This window comes from Chenopodium album, chromosome 8 (assembly GCF_948465745.1).
Source record: "Chenopodium album chromosome 8, dcCheAlbu1.1, whole genome shotgun sequence".
Lineage (NCBI taxonomy): Eukaryota > Viridiplantae > Streptophyta > Magnoliopsida > Caryophyllales > Amaranthaceae > Chenopodium > Chenopodium album.
Genome location: NC_137841.1, coordinates 48,184,797 through 48,191,435, shown reverse-complemented (window position 1 = coordinate 48,191,435; position 6,639 = coordinate 48,184,797).

Below are 6,639 nucleotides of genomic sequence, written 5' to 3'. Positions count from 1 at the left end.
CCTTTACATCTCGATCATAGAATTTTTCATTCATTCATTCATTCTCAAAAAATATAAATAATAATAAAAAATAATAATAAAAAAAATAATACAATTACCGAACTAAACCCAAGGTACACCAATGACTTGAGGCACCTTTGCAACCCTGTCATTCCCTGTTAACCGTTCAATCACATTCCATTTCTTCATCAACCATTTTGAGCCTCGTCTAACGTTTGACCTTCATTTCTTCAACCCACATTTACTTAACCCCGGGATTGGAAGATGTGTAATTGTATAACATTAAAAAAGCAAGTAAAAAAAAAAAGCAGCAAAAAAACAATAAAACAATGTCTAAAGGCAAGTGTTCCAATGTCTTTCATATGAACACGTCTCAAATTGCATCTCTCATCGAGTGCTCGGTACTGTGCCTGAGAAACAAGAATGCTAAGTAAGTGATGGACCACATGATCTGAGATTGCCTACATTGATTCAAAAGAATGAAAAAAAAAAAAACAAAATCAAAGCAAAAAAAAAAAAAAAATTGTTGAAAATAAACTTGCAAAATTCAAAATTTTCAAATTCACAATTACACATCTTGGGGGCTTCTCTCGGGTCTTGAGCCTTTTACCCCTTTCTTACTTAAACCATCAACTTAACCACATTACGACCCTTTAAAGACCTCTTTGAGGTGTACATACACTTGTGCAAAGTTCGGTTAAAGCTACGTTCGGCCTGTTTCCTAACGGATACGTAGGCAATCTCACATTGAGGTGCGACCACATTCATATTCATATCTATGCATGATCGAGTCAAAGAATATCCAATGCTTATCTCTATATCCCTACCCATTTAGAGCTAGACTTGGGGGCTTGAAACCACATCATATTAGCTTACCTAGCAAAAAGAGTCATCATCTTTGACTCTTCACACATATATTTCCATCACCACAACCTTTGCAGCCTCACCTTAGTATCACTTTCACACACTTATTTCACACATACATATCCATATCATCTTTCCCTTAGGAACCCTTTATCATGAAATCTTGTTTCCCTACCGCGCATGCTTCATCATTCATCAGAAGAAACGTTGTATACTTGCTTAGATTCTTGACCTGAGCAATTTTCATTGTTTCATATATCGCATAATGTGCTGAGTAACATTTCTATATCAATGATTTGTAATAATACAATGCATCTCGTTCTTAGCTCCTTGACTTAAGCAACGTTCATAATCACTTCATCTATATACGTGCTTAGCTTCCAGACCTAAGTGACGTTCAAGATCTCTTCTTTACAACATATATGATGCTTAGCTCCATGACTTAAGTTCATTTGTCTATCGTGTCACATGATGTAATTGTCCCTAGCCTCCTGGCCTAAGAACATGCGTCATGCATACATTATTTTAAGGACAAGCAATTAAATCCATACGATTAATTTCGTCTTGCTCAAGGAGGAAGTTCAAAACTTCTTTCCTTTTTCATTATTTTATTTTGGGGAAGTCCAAAAACTTTTTCAAAATTTTTATCGAGGGAATTTCGAAAATAAAATTTCATTTTCCATGTCTTTCTTTTTCGGGAGAAAGTCGGCACCCTCCACTCGTCTCATGAGAAAAATGGTGGAATATTTTTGCTTTTGCATTTTCGATTGCTTATGTCTGCACACACACACACTCAAACTATACACACACAATCACATGTCATACTCATGTTATGTCATGTCGTGTCAAGTAAATCTTGGTCAAGTCAATTGGTCAAGTCAATCATAGTCTATAAGAGTCCCCTGGCAAATTTACTTTGCAGGTCTCAATTACAGCCCACGTCCGGGGACAAGCGGACCATCTACAGCCCACGTCCGGGGACAAGCGGACCATCTACAGCCCACGTCCGAGGACAAGCAGTCCATCTACAGCCCACGTCCGGGGACAAGCGGACCATCTACAGCCCACGTTCGGGTACAATCGAACCACCATCATTTCACGGCGCAAGGTTCTCGATACACAGAGACTTGCACTCTCATCATCTGTCGACTTTCCTCAAGCATGGAAAGTATTATCCGGTGGATTTCTTCAAGCATAGAAAATCGCCAAATTCATTCGTCGGCTTTCCTCAACCATGGAAAGTATCATCTAGTAGATTTCTTCAGGCTTAGAAAGCTACCAAATTCCTCAGTCGGCTTTCCTTAGGCATGGAAAGCGTTTCAACGAACGTCATCCGGTGGATTCCTTCAAGCATAGGAAGCTACCAAACTCATTTGTCACCAATACACTGGTGCCAGATACGTATTCTATCTTTTTACTCTTTTATCTGTAGAATTAACATTGTTCTGCAGGTATCGGCGTATAAAGAGTGATTAAGGATCGCAAAACGTCTTAAATCATTCTCCGTCCCTATCGACTACTTTGACTATCGTTTTCGAAACTGACGTTTCTACAAACTCAGTCAAAGTGGGGGCTTCTGTAGACACCTAAAAATGTCTCCCCAAAACCAAACCCGATGATGAACAACCTTTCACCGCCACTATTTAATCCCGAGAGTGCTTAAATAATCGTATTTAATTAAATTCGTATTTTTTAATAGTCCATGGATTAGTCTTGATGTTTGGTCAAAGCATAGTTTTAATTTTAGTCCAAACTTATTATTAAATTTCAGCCCAAACATTTTTTTTTTAATTTTACGGTTTTATTATTTATTTTGGCCCAAACTTTTTATTTATTTTAGCCTAAATAATAATAAAATCATAAAATGGCCCGAAATTATCAATCGACACTTAAAATGCTGAACTAAATTAGGGTTAAAAATGAATTTAGACGGAAAAGCAGACTGAAAATTCCCGCGTCACGACAACAGTTCACCGTGTCACGGGGAATTTTCCCGTCTGACGGTGGGATTCCCCGTGACACAAGAAACCTGCTGTGACACGGGAATTTCCGTGTCCTTTCCACGTAAACCCTTAACGCGTTTTCTCCCCCGTTCACTAAATATTTCCCGCGTCACACAAAATGTGAACCGTGCCACGGGAACGTTTCTCGTCTGACGATGGGATTTCCCGTGTCATAGTACACTTTGCCGTGTCGCGGGATACTTTTTTAGGGCTTTTATCATTTTAGGGTTCCGTGTGTTCCCTCAGCACATTTTTTCTATAAATACCCCCTCATTTCTGATGTACGGGGCATCAATTAATTCTCTAGTTTTCTCTCTCTTCTATGCTCTAGCCTAAACACTAGCCTACCCTTCTTCTTTCAAAATTCCTTCTTCAAGCACTCCCAGGAGTCCATATTTACTCGTGGTTCTGTCCTTAAGCCAAGGCATGAAAGGTAGAACTGTTTGAGGGTTTGGCCCCAAATCAATTCTATTTAATTTAATTTAATTTAATTATTATTTTATTATTATTTCCTTGAAGATACTAACTCATTTATTATTTTGTAGTTGCAAACAAACAGAATCAAAGTAAGAAATATGTTCCTTTTATTTCTATTATTCTTTTAACGATTTTATATTGTTGGAATTATTGTTAAATTGCTTCCAATATTAATGCTTATTCTTTTATTATTTATGATCACCATATTGCATGTTAAAGGGAATATGTAATTGAAAATCACGCCTAATAAAATAATTTGGACAACCGGTTTAGGATCCTTTTTAATCTTGTTGTGTTAATCAAGTGATCACTAATATTTTAGAATTATGTGTTGCATTAGTATTCAACCAATTTAGCTTAATAATAGATTGGAGCAAATTAAATCTTTGTTTGTATGCCTTTGAGATCGCAGGAATCACTTTTCACTATAAGAATCGAGTAGAGGCCAATACGGGCGAATGTGACTCCATGACTCACTTCGTACCATCATCCCCGATCCTCCTTTCGTGGTTCCGAACCATATGGAGTTAGTAATCTCATGGATTATGAATGGGGTGTAACCTTCACGGGTCAACCGTTGTTGCCTATCCTTGTCCCTTAATCGTGGTTGCCTTTTATGATCCGTGAAAGGTTTACAAGTTCCTTAAAAACTTGTTGGCGACTCTTTACTTTCCTTGTCCCTAATCGTATATGTCAATTCCCACTCCCTAAGAGTGCCAAGAATATTCACACATGCTTTAACGTAGGTGCACTTCGAGCGACGCCTACACTAGCCAGCATATCCCTAGCACCCGGTTTGCTTAGGGCATTCCGATGATTAGGGTATATTTGGGAATATGTTGATTTATTATTTTTTCTCGTCTCGTCTTTTTATCATTTTCGACTTGACTTTCAACGCTCTAAGCTCGAATTTCCGACGTCTAAATATTAATTACTCGGGTGACTAATTAATTCCTTCCAAATTAATTCATCGCTTCGGTTCGCTAGTTGCTTGGGTATGACCCAAAGGGGTCAGTATAGATTTAGATGTAATATTAATTATTCATAAATATTACTTATCTGAAGCAACCTCCACCCAGACATTCCGATCACTTTACCTTACTGAATAATTAGCTTTCGAATAATTCCGAACCCTCTATCGGAATAATACACTTGTAATATTGGTCAAACTAAATTTTTACGAGTGAAAAACTAGGTCGTTATCTAATTCTCCCTTGGGCCAAACTAAATTTATAAACACTTAACAAACCTCATACAAGTATGCGGTAAGTCAAGGGTCGAACCCAAAGGAATGAGTAGGAACTATGCTATAGTCTATTGTCAAGCTAAATTGAAGAATATCAATTGTTGTGGTTGCTAACTAGAATATCAAGAATATAGACAAATCAAGGAATCAATCAATATGCTAAACACTAGGGATATAGGTTCCACATGCAAGATTAATGATTATGTGAATTGATAGATCGCTCAATTGATTCAAACATTACAAGGGACAAGCAATAGTTGCAATCAAAGGAATCCAAAGGCTATCTCCTATAGACCAAGCTAGGGTTCACTTTGAATGGCTAACAAGGAGAATCACAATCAAATTCAATCAATTAAAGCAATTCTCAAATCAAGGGTTCATGTCATTGAAATTTGCAATGCAATCTAGATTAATCTTATAGGTTGATCACTCCTAGTCTAATTAATCACATGCACAACTATATCAAACAATTTAACTGTAACAATTCAATCAATCAATGATCATCAACTAGCAAAAATCATCAATCAAGCATGTTTCCCCTTCTCCCTAGCAACTAATCTACTCACTAATAATGGTGAAATTGAAAGACAAAAGAAATTCAATCAGAAACATATTCATTTCAAGCTAATTCAAAAGGAAAATCAATCAATCAACAAATTCTCAAATATAATTCAAATTCAAACTAAACATTCAAGAAATAAAGAAAATTGCAATTGAAGTAAATTCAAAGGAATGAAATCTCAAAAACTTTCATTAATATGATGAAGAAATCCAAACTTGATTGAAGCAACGTTGTAATACAAATCAAAATCAGAGAATTCCAATCTCTACTTTCTCTCTAACCTCTCTCTAGTTTCTCTCTCTAAAAACTACGAAAATGAAAGATTATCTAAAAGTTAGCCTTCACAAGGAATTACAAAAGTAATTATAGACAAATAACAAAACCTAATCGGCCGCGCCCTCTCCAAAAACATCCCGCGGGCACATAGAAATGGGTACGGAACCCTTAACTAACTCCGCGGGCAATCTGGGCAAGACCCGCGCCCGCGGCGAAGATACCCGCGGCTAAAGGCGCGACAGATGCCCTGTTCCCAAGTGTAAATAAGGGGTTGCGGTCTCTCTAAAGGGAGCAGTCTCTCCAAAATCTCCGCGCCCGCGGCTAGACCGTGGCTAGGGCGCAGAGAGTTCCTACCAAAAATCATCAATTTGCTGCACCTTATCCGCGCCCGCGGCAATTGGCAAATGTAGAGCGCCCTATCCGTGCCCTCTCTAAGGAGCTTGATTCTTCTTTGCTTAGTCCTTTTTGCTCTTCTTGATTCCTTTGCTAAGCCAACTCCTTAAGCACTTACAAGAGTAACCAAAGAGAGAAAATATAAGGGAAAAAGAGCAATGTAAAAGGGAAACACGAAGAAAACCATATAAAGGAAACTAAAACACGAAGAAAGAAGAAATAGAGAAACTAAAGGAGAAAATACCAAAATGATAAAAGAAAACCATGCTAAAATAGGGTGAAAACATCCTAAAATACTACCCTATGAGTGCCATAAATGACATTCATCACACCTGTGCTCCCAAGAATCCCTCTAAGGTTATATTTGCCTGTCACTAAAGAGACAATGGGAGCTATGCTCGCATAAGAAGTAGAAGGAAAAAAAATGCCATCTATTACTTAAGCAAAAAGATGCTCGAGTATGAAGTACGCTATACACCACTTGAAAAATTGTCTCTCGCATTAGTGTAGGCCACAACCAAATTAAGACACTACATGCTAGTTCATACAGACTATGTAGTATCTCGGATAAACCCACTAAAGTATCTCTTCAAGAAATTTAAAGTTGATGGGCGAATATCAAGATGGATAGTCAAATTAGCCCATTTCAATGAAAGGATTATGCCCCAAAAGGCTATGAATGGATCAGTGGTCTCAAACTTCTTAGCGGATTTCCAAATAGAAAATTTAACTCCCATACACGAAAATGAGTTTCTAGATGAATATTTAGTGCAAAGGAAGATACATGGACATTATACTTTGATGGAGCATCAAACCAA